We start from the raw sequence: 26,365 nt of genomic DNA, 5'->3' as shown, positions 1-26,365 counted from the left end.
TTGTTTTGAGATGGAGTCTTGCTCTGTCGCCCAGGCTGGAGTGCAGTGGCGTGATCCCTGCTCACTGCAAGCTCCGCCGCCTCCTGGGTTCACGCCATTCTCCTGCCTCAACCTCCCTAGAAGCTGGGACTAGAGGCGCCCGCCACCATGCCCGGCTAATTTTTTTGTATTTTTAGTAGAGACGGGTTTCACCGTGTTCGCCAGGAGGATCTGGATCTCCTGACCTCATGATCCGCCCGCCTTGGCCTCCCAAAGTGCTGGGATTATAGGCGTGAGCCCCCGTGCCCGGCCTTTACTGAGATCTTAATGGTGTTTTGGATGAGTAAAAATTTTTGATTTTGATGAAATCCAATTCATCAATTTTTTCTTTCGTGATAGTAGTTTTTCTTTTTTCTTTTTTTTTTTTTTTTGCGACAGTCTCTCTCTGTTGCCCAGGCTGAAGTACAGTGACGTGATCTCGGCTCACTGCAACCTCCGTCTCTTGGGTTCAAGTGATTCTCCTGCCTCAGCCTCCTGAGTAGCTGGGATTACAGGTGCCCGCCACCATGCCTGGCTAATTTTTATATTTTCCGTAGAGACAGGGTTTCACCACGTTGGCCAGGCTGGTCTCGAACTTCTGACCTAAGGTGATCCACTAGCCTTGGCATCCCAGAGTCCTGGGATTACAGGCATGAGCCATCGTGCCCAGCCTAATTTCTGTGCTTTAAGAACTGTTCTGTTTCATGATTGCAAATTTATTTTATGTTTTCTTCCTGAACATTTGGGTGGATTCCCCTCTTGAGGTCCTCCCAGTATCCTGAGGTTCCTGACTTTTCCGGTAAGTGGCCTTACCGTCTGGAAGATGGGGGAGTTTTGTTGCTGTTGGCTGCATGTGCACAGCCATCCTTGACCTCTCAGAGCAGTTTGTCACGCTTTATTGAAAGAGCGTTGTTCTCAGATGACTCTCAGGTCAGGCATTGGTTGTACGATTTGTCCAATTCTATCACGTTAAAAAGGAGGAAAGGTTCTTAATGAACCTACTGCTATGAAAATTAAGGAGACTCAGAGTTTCTGAACTCTGGGATACCAGTGAAGGGCACAGATCATTTGAAAATATTTCATTTTTATCAAAGCTGAGTTCAACAAATTGTTGTAGGTTAAATAGCTTAAGAAGGAAGTGCAATCACTTCCCTTCATATCCAGAAAATAGAACATAAAACCAACATCCACAAATAACCTCAATAACACTTCCCTCTTCAGTTCATTTAGTTTTGTGTAATTAATTCTTATCCTCTTAGGTCTAGGGTTTATAACCTCACGTGAATTTGGAAATGTGGACTCACCCTCCTGGTGTGTTTGAAAGTGGTGTAAGTGTTGCTGTTGCCGCTGGAGCCTGTCCCCGTAGGTCTCAGTAGTGGAGATGTCGGCTGCAGTCCTTCTCCAGAGCCGCTGAGACCGCCCTTCTTGTTGAAGATGCAAGCTCTGGCCTATGAGTTTATCCTGAGCTTTCAGGCAGGTGTTTTCAGAGTCGAACAGAAAAGACTTAATGGTAACAGTTAATTTCTTACTGATAATTTTTAAGCGTGAAATGCCTGATGAGGTTTTATGTAATTTTCTAACCTGAAATGTCTGATGTGGTTGTAATAAGAATAATGCAGCTAATGAGGAAATTGGGTTGTTTCTGTGGCATCCAAAACAAAGATAAAAAGGCAAATAAAAAATTAGACAAAATATTACCAAGGATAATGAGTAAGCCTGTTTCAAAGAAGTCAGTTAATGTTAACATCTGATTCATTGAAATGGGTGAACATAATTTTTATGAAGAAAACAGTCTTGAGATGTATAATGTTGAGACAAAATATTCCTGGAATATATCAAAGCATATCAGTGGAGAGATTGGGTAAATCTGAGTTAGAGTGAACCATTTTTAATTTCATAAAACCTCGTGAATACATCTGCTATACATGAATGCATAGCACTAGGCCACTTGAGAACCAGTGGCCTAGAAAGTGCTAGATTCAAGTTAAAGAGGTAATGTGGCTAATCATTTTAGGTCATTGAAATTGTGGCTATAACACTATGTTGTTACTGCCTGATACCAGGGAGAGCACTTGTAGGACTCAGATACAGAAAAACTTGACCAGACTCTTTCACAAGCATTTTCATGTGTGTTTCTCCTGACATTAAAACATATTATGGAATGCGAAGGCATTGACAGATCTCCAGGAGTCTCCACTGAAGCGCACCGTTTCTGAAATACATCTTTTAATAACCTATTAGTGATTCACAGTTCACCTGGAGAAGGCTGGTGTCTCTTCTGATTTCACAGCTCTGGTCACACAGTTCACCAAGCAACCAGTTATTACTAGCGTAGGTTTTTTAAAGGAGATCTTGCCTATCTTTTGATAAATGTAATCCTAAGAATTTTGTATTGTTGACGATAATTTGAGTAGAATTTTGAAGAATGTCACTTTTCCAATATTTGCTGTTATTGTATAGACACATTATAGTTTAGTATGTTGACAGTGTCCGGTGACTTTGCTGAATTCTCGTGTATACAGACAGTATAGTTTTAGTGTTTTGACATTGTCCGGTAACTTTGCTGAATTCACTCTTAGTGCAGTAAGTTTTTTTTCTTTAAGATTCCTGAGACTTTTTTTGTGTAAAAATAGTGCTATTTGCAAGTAAAGACAGTTTTACTTCTTCCTTTTGAGCTTTTGTTTCTTTTTATCACATTATTACATTGGCGGGTACCTCCGGTACAATGTGAAATAGCAGTGGTGATAGCAGACAGCTTGTTCTTAGTTTTGATCTGGGGGAAAATGTTCAATATTTCACTCTTTTTTTTTCTCAGAGATGGAGTCTCATTCTTCACCCAGGCTGGAGTGCAGTGGCGGAATCTCGACTCACTGAAACCTCCACCTCCCAGGTTCCAGTGATTTTCCTGCCTCGGCCTCCCGAGTAGCTGGGATTACAGGCGTGTGCCACCATGCCCAGCTAATTTTTGTATTTTTAGTAGAGATGAGGTTTTGGCATGTTGGCCAGGCTGGTCTCGAACTCCCAACCTCAAGTGATCTGCTCGCCTTGGCCTCCCAAAGTGCTGAGATTACAGGTGTGAACCGCCGCACCCAGACTCATCCTCAGACTTGTGTTTAATTTTAAAAATGTACAATGCAGACAGGATGGCTGATGATAGTCCTTTTTTCCTGCCTGATTTTGGTTTTCTGTGCCTTTTCTCTTCTCTCTTAATATCTTCAGATGTCTGCCAACTTTATTAGCCTTTTAAAGTAACTGATTTTTGACTTGGTTGATTTCTCACTATTGTATTTTTTTCCATCTGTTTTTAATCTTTATTTCCTGTCAGTGGGTTTATTTTACATGCTTACGAAACTTCCTGGGTGATTGCGTGGGATGGCCTGGACGGAAGGGACCAGGGCTTCAGGAGGAGGAGGATTCCCACCCCTTCTGTGGTGGGAATTCTTGAGGTCTGTCGGGCTGTACTTGGCTCCTACTTGGGCAGTCCTTCAACAAGCCTGAGGAATGTGGCTTACTGGTAACATAGAAAAGTGTGTTGCCAGAGTTTTTCTAGGACCAGTTTAGGGGATGGAGAGGATGGTAGATTGAGTACATATACCTACTTTTTTCTTTCTGAAACCTAATACTGCAGTGAAAAGAGTGGTGGTTCTTTTTTTTTTTTTTTTTTTTTTTAAGCAAAGGGTCATGTGAATAAGGAGAAAGTGAAGTCATAGCATTCCTATTTCAGAAGCTGGAATATGTATTGGAGAGTTGGTGACGGACTTAGCTGACTTGAGAAAACCGAATGCTAATTTGGGAGTGGGGAAGGCCAAGAGTTAGCTTGATCTGTACAGCAGAGGTTTGACCAGGCTTGGGAGCTGTGACAGGTTACTTCCAGAGCGGCCACACAAGGACGGAACAGTGTGTTGTGACCAGGCTTGGGAGCTGTGACAGGGTTACTTCCCGAGTGGCCACACAAGGACGGAAGAGTGTGTTGTGACCAGGCTTGGGAGCTGTGACAGGGTTACTTCCTGAGTGGCCACACAAGGACGGAAGAGTGTGTTGTGAGTCGGCTGCTCGGAGGCCCTGGTCCCTGCTCAGCCCAGCCCAGCCGGGGCAGGCATTAGGTGTGCTGAGCAGGCAATAAAGCTGATGGTCGTGCACTTGGCGCTTTTCGGGATGGGGTGCCTTATGGACCACGGTAAGTGAACTCGGTGTGACCGCCGAGATGACCAGCTTTGTCCCCGCTAAGCATTGAGTCGGGGCTGGTGGAGCATTGTCCACTAAGCAAGAGAGTAGAAGAGCCTCCTGTGGGGCCACAGACTATCCAGAGGGGGGACAGAAAGGCACTGAAATTGCCACCTCACAACTCTCTCTTGCCGTGAAACTTAACAGGCGCCGTCACAATCTCATTCAGAGCCTCCTAGACATCTGAAGGAGTCTCTGGTGTAAAAGGTATAGACCAAGCAAACAGAAAAGTGGCATAGAGGAAATGGAAATTATGCAAAGATAAAAGTTCCAGGAAGAAACCTCTCATAAGCATGCTCAGTGAGATAAAAGTAGTTATTTTAACAAGAGAAGATAATGAAACAAGAAAAATGTTCTCTGGAAGAAGAACATTCGGTGAACAAGAAGAGTTCCGGGAAATTAAAACTGTGAACAGATATGGGGAAAAAAAAATCAGTGTAAGTGTTGGAAAAGTTAAGGAAATCCAGAAAGAAAAAAAAGATCAAACGAGAGAAATGGAATAGACTCCGAGGACTGGGTTCTGTGAACCATATTCAACAAGTCCAGCAAAGAAATGGCGGGGAGAACAGCATGATGAAACAATTCAAAAACACTTTCTTAGAGCCTAAGCATCTTCTAGACTGAAGGAGCCACCAGGTACCCAGTCCAGTGGACGAACGTCTGTGATCAAAGACCATTGCCATGGCATGTTGCTGTGACCCCAAATATTAGGGTAAAGACATGATCCTACACACTTTCAGAAGGATGAGAATAGGTTACATACAAAGCGGGAATCAGGATGGCTTTGTGCTTCTAAACGGCAGCATTGGAATTTAGCGTAGAGTAAAGCAGTGTGGTCTAGAGTTGTAGGAAAATAATTTTCAGCCTTTGATTCCATACCCAATGAAACTAACAGACACATGAGAGAGCAGACTAAAGGCCCAAAGGCAAAGTCTTTAAAAAAGTCGGTCTTACTGGCCAGGCACGGTGCTTCATACCTGTAATCTCAGCACTTTCAGAGGCTGAGTTGGGAGGATCACCTGAGCCTAGAAGTTGGAGACCATTGTGGGTAATGGTATAGGAGAGCAAGACTCCATCTCATCATCAACAACAACAACAGCAACAGCTGGGTGTGCTGGCCTGCTTCTAGTCCTAGGTACTCCAGGTGCGGAGGGCTGAGGCAGGAGGATCACATGAGTCCACAGGGTAGAGGCCACAGTGAGCTATGACCACACCACTGTACCCCGGCCTGGGTGGTAGAGTGAGATCCTGTCTTAAAAACAAGTTATCTCCCTCAAATCTCTTTCCAGAAAGCTTCTGGAGGGTGCATGGTACTAAGGAAGAGAGAGAGAGAGAGAGAGACTGATGACTGAGGAAGGGTTGGGACACAGGGAGCAGGGTATCCATCACTGGGGAGCAGCAGCTGGAGACAATGCCTGTTCCCGGGCAGACGGGGCTCAGTCCTCAGAGCAGGAAGTGGCACTGAGAGCCTCCCCAAAGACAAGATTGCCAGGCAGCCTGATGCCGGGTGCGCCCGCACATCTCCAGAGGAGATTTGAACAGTTTAAAGAGCCAGGGTGGAATGAGCGATAAACAGACAGCTAAGCAAGTGAAAAACCCTTTCTCCTATTAGCTTGAGGGGAAACCCAAAGTCGGAAGGAGGTGGAAGTCACCACACCTTCCCGTGTGGCCTTGGCGTGAGTGGCGCTGGTCCAGTTGTGTGCTCAGCCAGACGCGGGCAGCTGGAGCTGTGGTGCTGGTGGTGGTACCTGTGGGGCGGCAGAGGGCTGGTGGGAGCAAGGAGCCATGGCCTCCTCTTCCATCCCGGAAGTCATAGGTAATGCCCCGAACTGAAGAATTAGGAAAGTGGCAACGAAAGCCTGTCGTTTCAGGAAGGGAGGTCTGTTTCAACATAATTGACTCAAATAACTTCGAGTGCTTCTGAGGCTGGGAACTGGGCCAGGAGATGCAGAGTGGAGTTGGGGGCGGCTGCTTGCCATAACAAACCTTGTAGTTTGACTATGTACACTTTGTTTATGTAACTTGGAGAGGAATATATATAAATGGGAGAAAAGGAGATTCGACTGGGAATGCCAGGGGCATGCTAGCAGGTGCTGGAGTCTCAGCCAGAGGGGTGTGTGCAGGGTGCCTGGCACCGTCTGGGGTCTTCTGTGCACACAGACCACGGTGTGCACGCTTCCAGGAGCCATCTGATGGAGCAGCCTCAAGCACCTCTGACTTCTGACTTCACCCTGGGAGCCCATGTGAGGCTCCAGCCTCGTCCTGGCAGCCAGCAGGGCTGAGATGGGATTGCGGCCAACCACGTGGGTTCTCAGCTGTTTAGGGCCTCGGTCCTCTGTCCCTTATTTCTGTTCCACGGACACCTGTGCGAGGGCTCATCAGGCACTGGAGCTGAGTCCTGCCCGTCCCCAGAGGTGGCACCATGAGGGCTACTGACAGCTTTGCTGGACACTTCTGGGAAGTTGAGCCGGCCAAGGTTGGCGAGCGGCTGCGCCTGGGCTGCCCTGTCCTGGCGGTGGTGCCCTCCTATTTTCTGTTCTGGGAAGCATACGGTGCTGGCAGTGTTTGTGCCTTTTCCCAGAGGAGCCCTTTGTCCTGAGGAGGCGTGGATGTACTCTGGAGACCCGGGACCTTTCGCACCAGCACCATGACTTCCTGCGGCTGGGCCCTGGGCTCTGCGGAGTTGAGGTCTGCATGGGCAAGAGTCAGGCGAGAGTTGGAGTCTGGGGTTCACGTGGGATTCTGCAGCTTCCCAGAGGTGCGATCTTGGGCCAGACACGTCCTGCCTGAGCCTCGTGTGCTTGTCTGTCAAATGGGAGCGGCCGTGGTGTCTCCCAGGGCTGTGAAGAATGAAGGCTGCGTGGTGAGGAATGATGACGGAGAACGCCCGCCGGGCCCTTTCCAGGTGCTGCTCCAAGCACTTCCTGGGCCTTTGCTCCAGCAGTCCTCCCTGCCACCCTTTGAGGTGGGGGCACTGTTGTCACACTCGTTTTATGAGTGAGGAAGCGCGGGCAAAAGAGGTTAGCAGCTGTCCAGAGGACTTAAGCTGGTGAGCGGCTGGATCTGAACCCTCACATCTCAGTGTTGCATTGCTGTGTGCTCTTCCCGTCAGACTCAGGCCTCGTGGTGATGAACTTGTGTGTCCGTCCCGGGGCTCTCCAGATGCGGCTGATTTCTGGCATCTCTTACGGGTCTGGTATTGGGCTGTGTGGTCTCGTGGCCCCTTTGGCAGCTTGCGTGGTGCTCTCTTACTGGGCACAGTGAGGCCTCAGGAACGTAGCATCTCCACCCTCCGGCTGCTGGGCTTCTCTGCTGTCCTTTGCACGGCGGAGGTGGCCCATGCGTGGCCTTCTGTAAACTGCTAGGCACTGTCGGGGGTAACGTTGAGGAATCTTTCTGGGGCGCATGCGCCTGTGTGTGCGCGCTCTGGCTCCAGCACCACAGTGCCGACAGTCCTGTGAGCCTGCTGGGTCAGAGTCTGGGTGGAGGCCTGCTGCCTCCTTTGGCTGTGTGGGCTCAGGCAGGTTGTGGAACTGCACTCACGTTTTTATCTTTAAATTGGGGAGAATGAGAGTGCCCTTCCCTCTGCTGGCACGATACGCAGGAAACGTTGCTTCTCTTCCGCAGATTATTAGGATTCTCCGAAAGTTCTCCGCAGTTCTATTTTCTACCCCATTCATTAATGGCAGCCACCAGTGGTGTAGCAGCAGGGAAAATTGGGCCCTTTTGAAGCACTATTAAATTCTGCCTGTCTTGCTAAATCATCTATGTTCCAACTGTGATCTTTGAATTGTTGAAGGTGGGAAATTGTTCTGCGTTCGATCGCCTGTTACCGCAAGCCCCACCTGTGTTTCACTAGCCACAGGGAGCTTGGGGCTCCTCTGGTTCTCATCCTTGGGAGAGGCAGGCCTGTCCACTCAGCGCCCACGGCAGGCACCTGGTTCTCATCTCTGACACCCCGTCTTTCTCTTCTCAGCCTGTGTTGCCTTTCCCATGATTTCCTCTCCTTGCTTTCCTGGGATCCTGCTAGTTCCAGCCCATCCCCACTGCTGCCACGCCACTTAGAAACGCTTTCTCGTGCAGCGGCCGCCTTACTGTCCCTGGCTTCACTTCTGCGTCTTGCAACTATTCTTCACTCCGGCACTTGGAGGGATCTGTCTGAGATGAAGCAGTGATCACGAGACCCTGCTCAAAGCTGTTCGCCTGTCCCTGCTGATGTCACGATGAAGTCCTCGTGTCTCGATGTGGCTGACCAGAGGCCTCCTGCCATTGCCTGGCTCTCCAGCTTCTCTGTCATCCCCGCCTCAGCCTCTGCGCCAACCGCACCAAACATGAGTTCTGTGCTTTCCCCCACTCTCTCGGCCCTCCCACATGCCCTTCCCTTTCCGTGTTATGGCCCACCCCAACCCTGAACACTTAGTGGCTTTGAACAGTGCTTGGTAATTTTTCAGGATTCTGCAGGTTGCCTGGGGCCAACCTGGTGGCAGTTGGGGATGGGACATCGGGATGGCTTTATGTGCATGTATGCTGCCTTGTCAGTGGCCGGGAGGCAGGGCTGCCTTCTTTCCTCAGGGGCTCTCTCTGGCTAGGGCAGACGAGCTGCTTCACGTGGTGGCCAGAGCCCGTGGGGACAAGCCCTGGCATGCAGGTGCCCTAAGCCTGTTGGTCGTGGCTGCAGTAGCTGTGGTCGGAGCCTGGCCTGGGTCTTTGTGGAAGGGGCCACCTGAGGGCGTGAGTCCTGGAGGTGCGGCCCCTTTATGTGCATTCACCATTTAGGGTTTATCCGCGACCCTCTACCCAGACTGTGGTCCAGCCCCTGCTCCGAGTGCCCGCGACCCTCCACCCAGACTGTGGTCCAGCCCCTGCTCCAAGTGCCCCCGGTGGGCCTTTGTGCTCTCAGTCCTGGCGCCTTGACCTACTGCTTGTTCCGCTCTCCTTAAACTCTCCTGACGTGTTAATTGCACACAGCGCCGAGCCTGGCACCTGCAATGTAGACACGCCTGCCACTGCTCAGTGCAAGAGGGCACCTTTGCTAATGTGCACAGCTCTGTAAGCCTTTTTTCCTTCGCCTTATTGGATTGGAGCAGAGATTTTTTTTTTTCCAGGTAAAGAACAATTTCTGTTCCTAAATGCTTTTTTTCCTTGGCATGAGGAAGTTGAGCAACGTGACTATAGAACTTTTTTTCTTAATTTTACTGCACAAGTCATGTTCTTTACAAAGTGGAGAGATACAGATACATAAAAAGGAGACTGCCAATCCCCTGTAATCCCACCAGTCGCATCCCTACCTGCTCTTAGGAGATTCCTTTTTACCTTTGTAGCTCTTCATTGTCTACATACAGACTTTAAAAGGTGCAGTCCTGCAGGCGAATGTGTAGCCACCTGAGTTTGCATCATAGGTCACAAATGTCCTTTCTGCCACACAGGAGGCCATCCCACACGTGTCCTACCACGGATCGTTTGCCTCCTGTGATATGCTTCCGGTTCTTCCTGTTACGAACAGTGCCAGAACAAGCACCGGGTACACGTCGCATTTTAAAACGCATTTTAAAACACATTTTAAAACACATTTAATAACTCATCCTTCAGCTGGGGGAAAGCCCATGTAAGAACCCACCAGCGAGTCCGAGCGCGTGTTCCTCCCGCTTCAGACACAATCCCTGGCTCCTTACACACTCGGAATAAAACCCGAGTCCTTCTGGTGGCCTCTGGGCCCCACGCCCCGTGTGTCTGCCCCCTACTCTGGGCTTGCGGTCTTCCTCCACCTTCCCAGAGCTCCTTGGTGTTCCGGCCTCAGGACCTTGCCCTCGCGGTGCCCTCCACCCAGGAGTCTTGTCCTGTACCTTCTCCCGGCTGGTTCCCTGACACCAGCCACATCATTGGAAGGAAGAGATTCTCAGGTGATTTTTGTTTGCTGAAGGAGAATCACAGATCAGGATGAGGTCTCCTGGTCCCTTCCTCCCTTTTAAGGACAGATAACCGAAGTTCAGGAAAGCCCAGGCCACACAGCAGGCCAGGGACCAACTGGGGCCACAGCCCAGGCCACACAGCAGGCTGGGGACCAGCTGGGGCCATAGCCCAGGTCTGCAGTTGCGTGGCTGTTGCCTTTCTAGGGTTCTGAGGCCTTTTCGCTCCCTTTATTGCTCAGCAGGTTCAAAGAACATCTCGCTAACGATGCACCTTTTTCTGAGTTTCTGTTCGTTAAAGGCCTTTGTTCCCACATTGCCTTTGATTGTTTCTCTAGAAGCCAGATTTACTTGATTTTCAATTCACTGTTCTTTTTTTCTTTTTTTAGATAGTCTTGCTCTGTCACCCAGGCTGGAGTGCAGTGGCACGATCTCGGCTCACTGCAACCTCTGCCTCCGGGGTTCAAGCAATTCTCCTGCCTCAGCCTCCCGTGTAGCTGGGACTACAGGCACTCACCACCATGCCCAACTAATTTTTGTATTTTTAGTAGAGACAGGGTTTTGCCGTGTTGGCCAGGCTGTTCTTGAACTCCTGACCTCAAGCGATCCACCCGCCTCGGCCTCCCAGAGTACTGGGATTACAGGCGTGAAAGCCACCATGCCTGGCCAATTTACTGTTCTTTACTCTGCAGTCTGCTGCCTCTTTGCCAAAATAAATCTTTGTAGGTAAGATAGGTGCAGTGGGGAGTGTGAAATTTATTACAGAATGATTATTTTACTACTTAAAATTTTTTTTATTTTAAGAGGTAGAGTCTTGCTATGTTGTCCTGGCTGGTCTCAAACACCTGGGCTTACATGATCCTCCTGCCTTGGCCTCCCAAAGTGCTGGGATTACAGGCATGCACCATCATGCCTGGCCTAAAATATTGTATTTTTTTTTTTTTTAATTTTTTAAGAGATGAGGTTGCCCAGGTTGGAGTGTGATCATAGCTCACTGCTGCCTCAAATTCCCAGGCTCAAGTGATCCTCCCACCTCAGCCTCCTGAGTAGCTGGTTTACAGATGCCCACCACCACACAAGGTTAATTTTAATTATTATTATTATTATTTTTGAGATGGAATTTCGCTCTGTTGCCCAGGCTGGAGTGCAGTGGTGCGATCTCGGCTCACTGCAACCTCCGCCTCCCAGATTCATGCCATTCTCCTGACTCAGCCTCCCAAGTAGCTGGGACTACAGGCACCCGCCACCGTGCCCAGCTAATTTTTTTTTGTATTTTTAGTAGAGACTGGGTTTCACCGTGTTAGCCAGGATGGTCTCGATCTCCTGACCTCATGATCCGACCACCTTGGCCTCCCAAAGTGCTGGGATTACAGGCGTGAGCCACTGTGCCCAACCTGCTAATTTTAATTCTTAAACATTAAAAGTCATGACTAAATGTAGAACAGTCAGGAATGACACCTGTTATCTCTGAAGTCACAGTCCCTTGGTTTTCCTTGACCTTGACCTGCTTGCTACTGCGCCCACTTGCAGCAGCACATCCGTTGCCCAGTGAAGCGTGCTGCCCTGGCCTTACTGTTTCACCGGCCCTCTCCCATCCGCGGATGCCACTGTCCACAGTCTACAGTGGGGTCGCTTTTGGGTTCTGAGCTCACCTGGGGCCTTCCTGGGTTCCAGCCCCGTGGAGCTACGGGAGCGTCTTTGTAAAAGGGGGTTCCATCAGTTCCGCTGATTCCAGTGATTCCAGTTCAGTCTCCAGCAGCCCGTGGCCATTCCTGGAAGAGTGCTTTGTGAACGGAGTGCGCTGTCCAGGTGCTCAGTGGTGGTTCTCAGGCCCTTCCCTGGGCCCCTTCTGTTGGAGGCCCTTGTCACTGGGGTCACCTGGCATGATGATGGAGGCCCTGCAGCTCCCTGCCAGGTGTGGTTCCGCCCGGGTCATTCTCCCGGCCCAGCTGCTGTGCCTTGTGTGGATGGTGGACACGTGCTGTCACAGACTCAGCCAGCCAGGCCGCGCCTCCCGGAAGCAGCCCTGCTTGTGTGTGGTTGCATCCCAAGCTCTCCGCTCACTGCCCCTGTTCTGAGCTTTTTGCCGAAGTTGTGTTGGGGGCCATTATCTAGCTTTCTTTTTGAATGTTTGAAGCATTCAAAAGATCAGCTTTTCCAAAGAGTGAGGAAACAGGGAGAGAAAATTATGGCATTTGTTTGAAAGGTTCTGAGGGCTTTTTTTAGCTTGAACAGTTCAAACAGTGCCTCTTGTTAATCAGGAATATTCTAGCATCCCTGGGGTGGTCACACTGGCTTAATTGGAACCCAGGCTGCTTTGAAGTCCTTTTAATCCTTCCTGAGCTGGGAGAAAGAATGTGAAGGCAGCAACTGTAAAGTTGAAGTTTCCTCATTTTATTTACATGTGTCTGTGGAGCCTTGTAACTCATTTCCCTGCAGCAGATGAGCCAAGTTGCTGACTTGTGGGCAGCTGAGAGAGAGCTGGACTCCTATTAGCTTGGAGGCGGGAGGTCAGTTCCTGGCAAAAGAGCCGTGAAACATGGCCTGGTTCCAGGGCTGTAGCAGGATCCCCTCCTGGCAGGCGAGGTCTGGATGGACCATGTCACGGTCGTGGTGGTGTGGACTTGGCTGCTGGTGGCCTGTTCTTGTGGGAAGTTTGCATGTGGGAGAACGTGTGGTTTTACTGAATCACTTAATGAGTGACCCTGATAGTTCATCAGTATGGACCCCAGGACTTACTTCCTCTTCTGCAGAGCGTGTGGACCCACAGTTACCACACTGGAGTTCCGGGCACAGGCGCACCCTGGGGGCTGGTCATGCCACGTACACAGACCCGCCTTGTCAGTGGGGCTGTGGCAGCATGGGGTGGCCACCCAGCCGTGGCAAGCTGCGAGCCACGTGTTGCTGTGGGCCCCCCCGGTCCTCAGGGGCACTCTGTCTCACCCTGAGCCTCCAGCCACCTTGCCCATCAGTCTGTCCCTGCACCTCTGGGGGATGGGGAGTCTGCCACCTACCAAAGCACCCATTTTTCCCACCCCTTCCATTCTGTTGAGCTGAGACACGTGTTTTGGTCGTTTCGTGCTGTAGACACCTCCTTGGTTTACAGTGAAACGCGGCGCAGAGTCCCCTCTCCCCTGGACCACGTTTCCCCATGGCTCCCTGCTGTGCATGGCTGCTTCCTCCCGCTCTGCAGAGGGTGGTCCTGGTGGCTGGAGCGCAGCAGGCAGCAGCATCCTCCTGTGGGTAATTTGCGTCCCAGAGTGTGACTGTGGGTTCGTGCTGATGGCTCAGGCGTCCCCTGAGCCTGGACACTGAAGTGTGCAGATTGAGGTGTGTCGCTGGACGAGTTGTGACAAGTGGAACACACGCGTTTGTTCAGATAACACACTTTTATCACTCCAGAGTTCCCTGGGTTCCCCCAGTCCAGCCCTTCATCCCCTGGCAGCTGTAGCTTAGCCTTGCTTGTTATAGAACTTCCTATAAATTCTTCCCTTGCTATTTTTTTTTTTTGAGGTGGAGTCTCGCTTTGTCACCCAGGCTGGAGTGCAATGATGTGATGATCTCGGCTTACTGCAACCTCCGCCTCCCAGGTTCAAGCGATTCTCCTGCCTCAGCCTCCTGAATAGCTGGGATTATAGGCATGAGCCACTGCGCCCAGCCATATTTGTATCGCCCACTTCTTATTTCATTGAATCTGTGCTCAGATATCACCTTTCCCGAGCGCCCTTTCCTGGCCCTCCCAGGTGACCGTACCCCCTTCCCTCAGCCTCAGGCTTTCCACTCTCCTCCGGATCCGGTCACTGGATCACGCCACTGTCACCTCCTCTGGGCCTCGGGGATGTCGCCTGCCCACTCTTGTCATCATAGCTGGCCACCTCAGCGAGCCACTCAGCTCTGGCCGCAAAGGACTCCTCCTGTTTGTCCGTGCAGTGTCCTTGCTGGGCACACAGGAAATGCTCAGTTAGGTTTGTTCTCTGGATGCAGATTCTGCAGGCGTCTTCATAGGTTGTGCTGACGGATCAGGTGCACGCTTCCACCATATGTTTCTACAATTGATTTTTTTGGTGCAACTGTCAAAACATTTATTTTTCCTATACCACCCCCCTCCCCCCTCATTTTTTCTGCTTCTCGGTGTGGCTCTGTCACTTAACACATTTGGTGTCTCCGTTCGATGTGATCTAAAAACTGCTAGGCATGCCGTCTGCCCCTGCTCGGGTGATGGGCGTGGGCACCAGGAACCGTCACAGGGGTCCAGGGTTTCCAACTGATTGCTGGGTGCCCTCAGTGCAGAGTCCCTGCAGGAGGGTCGAATTGCCCATTTCATAGACCAGAAAACAGTCTCACCTGGGCCCTTCACCTGGCTGCCTCCAGAGTGCGGGCTTTCTGCTGTGCCTGACTGTTCTCTTGCCTCTCCCATTCCTTTGCATCAGTCGGCACTCTTTGGAACAGTGCCTGAGGATGTTAGAATCAACTTATGTCTCCTCTGGAATGAGGCCAGTGGATAGAGAAGTGTTTATTTCTAATCATATAGTCTCTGTTTATACAGCAGTTCGTTGTACAAGTAACCTATTGAGAAGAGGACGTAGGCATTTGCACACATCCGGTTCTCAGTGAGTCCATGCTGGAACGGAGACTGTAACTGTTCCCATTTTCCTGAGGAGGGGTTGAGGTTTGGAGAAGTTGACTGGTTGGTCAGGGTCACAGATTTGCAATGAATGGACTTAGAGTTGAGTGCTTGACTGAGACTTCAGACCTAAGGTGTTCACTCTGCTGCCTCTTTGTGCTTTGGATGGTTTGCAGAACCTGCTTTTTGAAAACAAGACTATGTGCACGTTTCTGTTCCCAGTAGTTCTTGGCATGGATAAGGGTGATGCTTTGTGTCAGATTTCGCATGGTGAGGAGGGGGTAACTCTGAGAGGAGCCAGGCCCAGGCTGCCTCCAGGGCGACCAGTGCTCCCCAGGCTTGCCCAGAAGAGTGCTGATTCCTGCTGCACGGCAGCTCTCATGACCAGCATGCTTTTCTCCATTTGTTTTTAAAGTTTAAAATGCGTTATACATAGAAGAGTGTGCTTCTGTGGCTCACGCCTGTAACCTTAGCACTTTGGGAGGCCAAGTCGGGCGGATCACGAGGTCAGGAGTTCGAGACCAGCCTGGCCAACATGGTGAAACCCTGTCTCTACTAAAGATACAAAAAATTAGCCAGGCATGGTGGCGTGTGCCTGTAATCCCATCTACTCAGGAGGCTGAGGCAGGAGAATTGCTTGAACCCAGCAGGTGGAGGTTACAGTGAGCCGAGATCATGCCACTGCACTCTAGCCTGGGCAAAGGAGTGAGACTCCGTCTCATAAAACAAAAACAAAAACAAAAAACAAGGAATGCGTACTGTCGTCTGTGTGCCCATTCTCAAGAAAAAGGAAAGTTTCTTTGAAAACGTGGGGACCTTCCCAGTTCCCACACCCCCAGAGCAAGCCCCTGGGTTCTGTGATCACTCCCGAGTTTTGTAAACACTGCGGGCGCTCACTCAGTCCTGCTCCCTGGAGGCCTTGGCCGCCCGTCCTTAATGTGCCGGTCTGTGCCTGTTGCATGTCATCGTAATTACATAATTTAATTAAATATGGAAGCTGATGAAAAATAATTATGTGTAGAGCAATGTTCCTGTGAAGACAAAGCTGAATGCTTTGCAAAGTCCCGAAGGAAAATTGCTGAAAGATTGCCATTGAATAAAGCAAATCGTGAAAGATGACGAGGAACAGTTGTAAGGTCTAGGAAGATTACAGGGATCCAGTTTAGAGGAACAACTAACAATCAGGAGCTGACACTCAGCAGCTCACAAACACGACTGTCATGTGTCGTGGACGTGGTTCATGCAAAAAAAAAAAAAAAAAAAAAAAAAAAAGATGAAACTCCAAATAATGGATTCATGTTTGAAGAAAAAGTTTGCAGCTTGGAAAATAATTGTGTGTTTTTATGTTTTAAGTTGCAATGTTTGAGATACACGCATCATTTGATTCCTCACTGAGCCACCTTCTGGGATCCATTACCGTCTTGATTCTGGATAGGAAACTTTGCACTGATAGATTGCTGCCCCGTTTATAATGCAAATTATTTGCATTGTTATGCATAGCTGAGCGTCACTTAGGAATGATAGAATTGTTTTGTTACAAATGGTTATAATTAGATTTCTCTGCATTAATTTGTTTTGGGAATTATTTTTCTTTTTATAAAATTTTTATGTAGTACCTGATTCTGCAACGTAAGGTTGCAATACTAGGCTTTGAAAATTAAGTGTTGAGGTCGGGCGCGGTGGCTCAAGCCTGTAATCCCAGCACTTTGGGAGGCCGAGACAGGTGGATCACGAGGTCAGGAGAGGGAGACCATCCTGGCTAACACGGTGAAACCCCGTCTCTACTAAAAAATACAAAAAACTAGCCAGGCGAGGTGGCGGGCGCCTGTAGTCCCAGCTACTGGGGAGGCTGAGGCAGGAGAATGGCGTAAACCCGGGAGGCGGAGCTTGCAGTGAGCTGAGATCTGGCCACTGCACTCCAGCCTGGACGACAGAGCCAGACTCCGTCTCAAAAAAAAAAAAAAAAAAGAAAATTATGTGTTGAACAGCTATTATATTTTCTTGGTACAAAATATTGAAAACATTCAAAAAGTATCCATACCTGTAATCTCAGCTACTCTGGAGGCTGAGGCAGGAGAAGTGCTCAAACCTGGGGGGTGGAGATTACAGTGAGCTGAGGTCATGTCACTGCACTCCAGCCTGGGTGACACAGCGAGCCTCTATCTCAAAAAAAAAAAAAAAAAAAAAAGTATTCAGTGGTAAGCCTCTGCCATGTTCTTGTTCTTCTCTAGCAGAAGGCCATTGTTATTTTCTTGTTTATCTTTTATATGTATGTAGTTTTTTGAGACAGGGTATCATTCCGTCACCCAGGCTAGAGTGCAGTGCGTGATCATAGCTCACTGTAGCCTCTGCCTCCCAGGCTCAAGTGATCCTCCTGCCTCAGCCTCCTTAGTAGCTGGGACTATAGCACACCCCACCACGCCTGGATAATTTTTGTATTTTTTTTTTGCAGAGACGGGGTTTTATCATGTTGCCCAGGCTGGTCTCAAATTCCTGGGCTCAAGCGATCCACCCGCCTTTGCCTCCCAAAGTGCTAGGATTCCAGGCGTGAGCCACGGCAGCCGGCCAGACTTCTTTTGTGCAAAAATGAATTAACGCAGCCATGCAGGTTTTGACTTTTCTGCACATGGTGGCATAGCATACTTATAATACGCCTCTTGTATCTCTCTTCGGCAATGCCTTTTTGGTGATCTTTTATGTTAATATAGGAAACGATGTGTTTTTTCCCTCTTACACAGGTTCCATTGTATGGATAGACTGTAACATTTAACCTGTTATACCGAACTTTTAATCCAGTGGTCTGAGTTCAGTAGAATGACTTGCGTAGCATTTAGTTGGATGGTTACTGTTCTGGAATGATATTATTTTTTTTTTGTTCTTTCTCCTAATATTTATTGAAAACATATTATTGGGCCAGTGGAAAAAACAGAACAAAGTAGAAAACAGTCGTGTGCCTTTCTGGAGCCTGCATTCCAGTGGAGGGGAAAAGACACTAGAGAAGCTGGTAGAAAGATGCAGGATCTCAGCTGGTGGTGGTCTGTGGAGGAGGAGAGCACCAGGAGGAGCGGCCGGGAGCCAGGGCTCAGGTGACATTCCAGTGAAGACTCGAACAAATGAAAAGGGGGCAGGCCACGTGGGCATCTAGGGGTGCGGTGTTCTTGAAGAGGGCTGTGCAGAGGCCCTGAGGTGGGAGTGTGACTCCCGTCGTGGGAGGTTTTGAGGCAGTGATGTGGAGAAACAGATGTCTCCTGCACCCCTGTCCTGCCCAGGCAGTGTGTGGGACCCACGTGCCCGTAGGAAGGTGGTTGCTGTCTGTGGGGGGGCATCACAGTGTGACGAGGGTTTGCTGCTGTGTGGGCCTTTGGGCTTTCGGATGGGGCTGGAGAGAAGTGGTGGAGCAGCCAGGCCTGAGACCACACCATTCCTGAGTCCCTTTCCGTGGGGTAAGAGTGACCTTCCTTCTGCTTGGAAGAGTGTGAGTGGCATCGTCTGCCATGTGGCCAAGGTGTCATGGAGCGGCCCAGTCTCTTGGTGAGAGGGACTGGTGCCCTGTGTGAGTCCTCTGACCTGGGCTTACTCTGGTCTTGGGACCAGAGAGCCTGAGCTCCAGCTCAGTGGCCTCAGGCTGGGTGCAGCAGGTACAGCCTCGGGCAGGTGGCTCCTGCGGAACCTGACCCAGGGCCAGGTGCGACACAGCATGGCATTAGTCCCCTGTCTTTAGGAAAACACCAGCTGCTCCTCCCGTGTTCTGGGGACATGCATCCCTCCCAACCTGGCGGCCCCACCTTTCCACACAATTACGTTGCGTCAGCCAGAAAAATCTGGCTGATATGACGCCCTCTTGCCCTTGTGACTTTGCAGTTGTGAATGCCGATTGTCCTTTGGTTTGTAGCACTGAGGTTTTGCTGTCTAATGTATTTTTATTCCTATTTCTGCATTCTATTCGCAAAACAAGCCCTGTAGAGAGAGCCTGTGTCGCTTGGGTTGTGTTCCCCGCCTGCCACAGGGCTCTGGCTGGAGCCCCAGCCTCAGCAGTTTTGGACTGTGCTCCCAGGCCCTGTGGATTTCTATTCTTTGGAAGCTTGAGGTGTCTTGTTTGTTAATTAGTTTGATGGCTGTTGCCGTTTCATTCATTTTCCACCTCGGAGTCCTCTGGATCTCCAGTTTTTCAGACTCAGTGAAACTGGCACTATCTGCCGTTAGCCCCAAAATAGCCGTGGCTTGGGCTGGAGCTGCTCTCGCCTCGGAAAGAAAGCAGTGGGCCGGACTCCCCACAGCCCTCTGCCGCTCTGCGTGCAGCTGGGCTTGAGTCAAAATTCAGCTGCAGAAAAAACAAAGACTTTCTTCCCCTTGAAAACCCACCAGTTAGAATTAAAAAGGTTTCGCAGCTGAAGCTCGCGTTTGCAGCAGCAGATGTCACAGGCTCCACTGCAGTTGGAGCTGTCACTGCCCTGTCATTGCCGAGCTGAGGCTCCTGAGGCCTCTGAATGCCTTCCACTTTGTAGTCGGCGAAGCGCGGGTTTCAGAACGGACTGTCGGGAGTTGTTCTTAGGCCATAATGATACTTGGCACGGCTCCTCCTGGTTACGAGCACTTAGCTAATCCCCAGAGCACCCTCGGTAAACATCTCTGAGTAGCTTTAACCACACACAGGTCAGGAGGCTTCTGGAAAATAAACACTCTTCCTGCCAGTTGGAGGTGTTGGGGCTCTGGTCTTGGATTTGATAGGTGGCGAAGGCTGCAATTGTTTACTAAGCCTTCATGATTCAACAGCTCTTCAAGAACTTTCCCCTGTTCTTGTAGGAGCTCATGACAGGCAGTGGTGGTGGAGCTCCGGCCCTCTCTTCCCACAGGCGCAAGCCCTGTTCCTGAGTCCCAGGGCTTCTCGAGAGGTGTCTGCCCTCCTCTTCCAGACACCCTCTGCCCTGTGTCCCGGGGCCCTGGGCCTGTGCTGTGCTGTGCTGAGGAGAGACTGCAGGGGACCGGCTCCCCACTTCTCCCAGATGGGCAGCGCCTTCCGTGTCGGGAGCTTGCTGTGCTGCTTTTCACTTCTCCGTCTCTCTTAGTTTTTGCGGGTTCTTACGCATGTGAGGCGTGGACTCACACGGTGGGGAACTCATAACATGAAGGGGAAGAGCCCTCTAAGTGCTGTGATTTGTTCTGTCATCGCCCCTTCCTGATCACGGTGACCTGTACTCCGGGAGCGACCACGGTGACCTGCACTGCCGGAGCGGCCACGGTGACCTGCACTCCCGGAGTGGTGAGTGGAGCAGGCCTGCCCACAGCCGTGTTCCCATTGCCTTGTTATTACTGACTTCTATTTTTAAAATATTGTATTACTTAGTACTGTTTGGAAGATGTTCCAGTATATATCAAATTATCAAAAGTCCATAGCCTTGTCTTACACAGTAGCCAAAGCCACTTAGGCAGTTTCAGGTGTTTGAGTTTCCAGAATTCTTGTGATGACATTTGTAGGATTCTTCTTTTAGACTTGGACCAAATTCTGTAACCCAATATTTGTCCTTCAGATTGACAGAGAGCAGCAGGCAGTGTTTTCTCCGTCACGGGTGTGGTGGGTGGCATCCTGGTGGCATAAAGCATTGCCTTTGGTAACTTGCCCGGAAGGCTGTAGGGTTATTTTCCACTTAGATTTTCCCCGATTTCTTTTCTTTTCTTTTTTCTTTTCTTTTCTTTTCTTTTTTGAGATGGAGTCTTGCTCTTGTCGCGCAGGCCAGAGTGCAATAGCGTGCTCTCAGCTCACTGCAACCTCCGCCTCCTGGGTTCAAGCAATTCTCCTGCCTCAGCCTCCTGAGTAGGTGGGATTACAGGAACCTGCCACCACACCCGGCTAATTTTATGTGTTTTTAGTAGAGACAGGATTTCACCATGTTGGCCAGGCTGGTCTCGAACTCCTGACCTCAGGTGAACTGCCTGGCACAGCCTCCCAAAGTGCTGGCATTATAGGCGTGAACCGCCGCGCCCGGCCTCCGCTCTCTATGCAGATGGTCGGTAGTTCCAGAAGTAGTTGTGTGTAAGAATCACCAGGGAACTTGTGTGCAGCCCCTGAGCCCCGCTTTCAGGGGTCTTGATTCAGTGGGGTGGGATGGGGTGGGGCGGGGTGGTGCAGGCTGGAGTTGCCGCAGATGACTCTTGTGCAGGTGGTCCATGCCGTTAGGCCGACCTCATGACGCCACACACTGTGAAACCATGCGTCCATGGCCCTTGCAATACACGCCGTGAAACCATGCGCCCACTCCCCTCACCACACACACACACACACACACACACACACACTCGCCGTGAAACCATGCGCCCACTCCCCTCACCACACACACACACACACACACACTCGCCGTGAAACCATGCGCCCACTCCCCTCACCACACACACACACACACACACGCCGTGAAACCATGCGCCCACTCCCCTCACCACACACACACACACACACACACACTCGCCGTGAAACCATGCGCCCACTCCCCTCACCACACACACACACACACACACTCGCTGTGAAACCATGCGCCCACTCCCCTCACCACACACACACACACACGCAGTGAAACCATGCGCCCACTCCCCTCACCACACACACACACACACACACACACACACACACACTCGCCGTGAAACCATGCGCCCACTCCCCTCACCACACACACACACTCGCCGTGAAACCATGCACCCACTCCCTCACCACACACACACACACACACACTCGCCGTGAAACCATGCGCCCACTCCCCTCACCACACACACACACACACTCGCCGTGAAACCATGCGCCCACTCCCCTCACCACACACACACACACACACACTCGCCCTGAAGCCATGCACCCACTCCCCTCACACACACACACACACACACACTCGCCGTGAAACCATGCGCCCACTCCCCTCACCACACACACACACACACACTCGCCGTGAAACCATGCGCCCACTCCCCTCACCACACACACACACACACTCGCCGTGAAACCATGTGCCCACTCCCCTCACCCCACACACACACACGCCGTGAAACCATGTGCCCACTCCCCTCACCACATACACACACACGCCGTGAAACCATGTGCCCACTCCCCTCACCACACACACACACACACACACACACACACACACACACACACTCGCCGTGAAACCATGCGCCCACTCCCCTCACCACACACACACACACACACACACGCACACACACACACTCGCCGTGAAACCATGCGCCCACTCCCCTCACCACACACACACACACACACACTCGCCGTGAAGCCATGCGCCCACTCCCCTCACCACACACACACACACACACTCTCGCCGTGAAACCATGTGCCCACTCCCCTCACCACACACACACACACACACTCGCTGTGAAACCATGCGCCCACTCCCCTCACCACACACACACACACACACACTCGCTGTGAAACCATGCGCCCACTCCCCTCACCACACACACACACACACACACACACTCGCCGTGAAACCATGCGCCCACTCCCCTCACCACACACACACACACACACACACACACACAATCGCCGTGAAACCATGCGCCCACTCCCCTCACCACACACACACACACACACACACACACACACACTCGCCGTGAAACCATGCGTCCACTCCCCTCACCACACACACACACACACACTCGCCGTGAAACCATGCACCCACTCCCCTCACCACACACACACACACACACTCGCCGTGAAACCATGCGCCCACTCCCCTCACCACACACACACACACACACTCGCCGTGAAACCATGCGCCCACTCCCCTCACCACATACACACACACACACACACTCGCCGTGAAACCATGCACCCACTCCCCTCACCACACACACACACTCGCCGTGAAACCATGCGCCCACTCCCCTCACCACACACACACACACACACACACGCAGTGAAACCATGTGCCCACTCCCCTCACCACATACACACACACACACACACACGCCGTGAAACCATGCTCTCGCTGTCCTGGCTAGAGCCGAGCACATCCTTGTATGTCCTTTGCTTTTTGCTGTCTGCGGCAACTGCCTGACCACCTTTTTGCCCAGCATCAGCTTTAATGGGTGTTTCGTGCTCCGTGTTATGGCTATGAGGACTTGCTGATTTTTTTTTTTTTTATTGTTGAGCTTTTTTATAAATTAAAAACTATGAGATGGAGAAAGTTAGTTGGTTCAGCCACTGTGGAAAACAGTCTGTGGTGGTTCTCAGAAAAGCCAAAAATGGAATGCTCCATCAGTGCCACTTCTGTGTATCCACCCGAGATGATTAAAAGCAGCGTTTTGAACAGACATTGGCACACCCATGTTAGTAGCAGCTTTATTCACAATAGCCAAAAGGTGAAAGCAGCCCGGGTGTCCACCGACAGGCGAATGGATACGTGTGAAGCCACGCAATGGAGTATTACTCAGCCTTCAAAAGGAAGGAGAGTCTGCCACATGCTGTAACGTGGATGAGCCTTGAGGACATAATGCCAAGTAGAATAAGCCCGTCACAGAGAAATGCTGTGCGGCTCCACCCGTGTGGCTGGAGTGATCGCATTCTTAGAGACGGAAGGTAGCATGGAGGTGGCCGGGGCTGGGAGCAGAGGGACTACAGGAGTTCCTGTTTAATGGGACAAGGTTTCAGTTTTGCCAAATTAAGAGTTCTGGGGATGGATGTGGTGCTGGTTGCCCAATAATGGGAATATGCTTAACACGACATAACTGGGGACTTAAAAATGGTTAAGATGGTATATTTTATGTTAAGTGTATTTTAGCACAATTAAAAACATCCTTACATGGTGGCAGGATGATGCCACCTTGGCCAGGCGTGGTCCCTGTGTTGGGTTTCCTCGGGATACCCTCTTGGAAGAGCGTGGCAGGTCGGGGCTGAGGACCCCCCTTTGCTTGCTCTCTTAGCCTCATCCTTTTGGAAGGTCTGGTGTTCCTGAGGTAGCAAAGCTTCTTGCCAGGTCACAGAAGCCCCACGCTAGAGGAGCGGCTCTCCGGCTCCCAGGCTACTTCTCCGCGCAAGCCTCTCTGAGAGCTCGCAGTCCACCCCTGTGGCCTCTTCCACGTGCCCAGAGCCTCCTGGGCTCCTCCTCCCCACCCCAGCTGGTTCAAGGGTATGTCCTTTACTCCAGATGATGGCCTCCGTCCTTCTCCACGGACTGCTGTTAATGTGAGAAGAGGGCGCCGGGATGCTTCCTGTACAGTTCAGGAGGTGACCTCCTGCCCGGTTTGATCAGATTCCACCTTATTCTTGACGGGACCTCCCTCGTGGCCTCAGAAATGTCCACGTGTTGGCAAAACCACCTCGTCTTTTCTTTTTCTCATATGGAGCGCTCTGAAACCATTGCCTTAAACCCCTTCTGTTTCACTAACTAAAGCTTACACTTCATCCCCAGAGAGCACATTTTCTTTTATTTATTTACCGTTTATGTATTTTATACATAATATTTTACATATTTACGGGGTACCTGTGATATTTTCTTACACGCATAGAATGTGGAGCGGGCAAGTGCAGGGTATTTGGGGCGACCATCACTTTGAGTATTTGTCATTTCCATGTATTGGGAGAAGTTCTGCTTTTCTTCTAGCTACTTTGAATTGTACAAGACATTGTTAGCTCTAGTCACCCCACTCTTCTGTGGAGCAACTGAATCTATGCCTTTCATCTCACTGTACGTTCGCACCCGTTAACTCACCTCTCTCCATCTGGCCTTCCACTCACCCAGCCCTGCCCGTCCACTATACCTCTCGTTCTACTCTCTGCCTTTGGGAGGGGAATTTCCACAGCTCCCATGAGTGAAGACATGTAGAGTTTCTTTCTGTTCCTGGGGATTTCACCTGATGTGGTGACTTCCCATTCCAGCTACGTTGTTACAAATGACAGCCTCCCTCCCTCCCTCCCTTTTCTTTCTTTCTTTCCTTCCTTCCTTCCTTCCTTCCTTCCTTCCTTCCTTCCTTCCTTCCTTCCTTCCTTCCTTCCTTCCTTCCTTCCTTTTTCTTTCTTTCTTTCTTTCTCTTTCTTTCTTTCTTTCTCTCTCTCTTTCTCTCTTTCTCTCTCTCTCTCTTTCTTTCTCTCTCTCTCCCTCTCTTTCTCTCTCTCTCTTGCTTGCTTGTCTTGCTTTGTTGCTAGGCTGGAGTGCAGTGGTGTGATCTTGGCTCACTGCAATCTCTGACTCTCTGGTTCAAGCAATTCTCCTGCCTCAGCCTCCTGAGTAACTGGGATTACAGGCATGTGCCACCATGCCCAGCTAATTTTTGTATTTTTAGTAGAGATGGGGTTTCACCATGTTGGCCAGGCTGGTCTTGAACTCCTGACCTCAGGTGATCCACCCTCCTCGGCCTCCCAGAGTGCTGGGATTACAGGCGTGAGCCACCGCGCCCATAGCTCTTGTTGTTTCTTTTGGTCGGATGGCATTCCATTGTGTGCACATCCGCATTTCTTTATCCATTCCTCTGTCACTGGACACAGGTTAATTCCGCAGCGTTGCCGTCTTTGCTGCGATAAATATGGGAGTGCAGGTATCTTTTTGATACAGTGATTTCCTTTGAGTAAATACCCCGTTGTGGGATTGCTGGATCATAGGGTGTCGTTCTGTTTTCAGCTTTTTGAGAAATCTCCATTCTGGGTTCCATAGTGGTGGTACTAATTTACATTCCCTCCAACAGCAGCTGAGAGTTCCCGTTCCTCTGCATCCTCACCAGCATCTGTGTGTGTGTTTGGTCTTTTTCATAGCCATTTGAAGCTGGGGTAAGGTGGTATCTCATTGTGGTTTTGATTTACATTTCCCCGATGATTAGTGATGTTGAGCATTTTTTCGTACACCTGTTGGCCATTTGCATGTCGTCCTTTGAGAAATGTGTCCTTTGCCTACTTTTTCATGGGACTATTTACGTTTTTCAATTGTTGTTATTTGAGTTCTTTTTGAGTTGTATTTTGGATGTTAGTCCCTTACTGGCCGAACAGTTGACAGATATTTTCCCGCATTCAGGAGGCTGTCTCTTCAGTCTCTTGTTTTCTTGGATGGGCAGAAGCTTATTACTTTGATATAGTCCTGTTTGTCTATTTTTGTTTTTGTTGCCTGTGCTTTTGAGGTCTTAGCTATAAAAACTTTGCTTAGACCAATGAGTGTTTTCCTTGTTTTCTTTAGTAATTTTATATTTTCGGGTCTGAGGTTTTAGCCTGTAATCGATCTCCAGTTGGTGTTTGTATATGGGGAGCACATTTTCTTTTGATGACACTGCCGAACCAAGGGTATACTTTTAACATGTTGGTTGATGATTGTACTTGAAGCGTGTTCTCCTCATGTCCACGGCGACATCCAGACACCGCCTCCAGGGTGCATGTCCTCTCCTGGCCTCGCAATGCCAGTGTGAAAATGGGCTTGAATTGCACACCCTTAAAACATCCTCCCTGTCCCTTCCACGTCCATCAAGTTAACAGTGCGGGGGTTGTCAGGTAACAGTGCACTATGCCTGTGCCCTGGGGTTTTGGAAATGAGCCTTAGGAAGCCCAGCGAAGCAGGTAGAGGGTTCAGCCTGGAGGGGTCAGGGCTGGGGCTGAGACCCAGGTTTTCTCCCGCGG

At 50.3% G+C, this 26,365-nt stretch overlaps 1 protein-coding gene across 24 annotated transcripts in view; it reads left to right on the top strand.

The window, feature by feature from the left end:
* The window catches only part of MAD1L1 (mitotic arrest deficient 1 like 1), a 421,592-nt gene that overhangs the window by 56,068 nt on the left and 339,159 nt on the right, over positions 1–26,365 (top strand). For 2 of the 24 annotated variants that reach the window (XM_074034264.1, XM_045387977.2), the window contains exon 1: positions 19,566–20,032. The exons of the other annotated variants lie outside the window; for them this stretch is intronic. The gene's annotated coding sequence lies outside the window, so the exon portion shown is untranslated. Of the gene's footprint in view, positions 1–19,565; positions 20,033–26,365 lie in introns of those variants that run through there. 24 annotated transcript variants of the gene reach the window in all.

This window comes from Macaca fascicularis, chromosome 3 (genome assembly GCF_037993035.2).
Source record: "Macaca fascicularis isolate 582-1 chromosome 3, T2T-MFA8v1.1".
Lineage (NCBI taxonomy): Eukaryota > Metazoa > Chordata > Mammalia > Primates > Cercopithecidae > Macaca > Macaca fascicularis.
The sequence above is the reverse complement of the archived record's forward strand: the minus strand, read 5'-3'. Positions and strand labels throughout refer to the sequence as shown.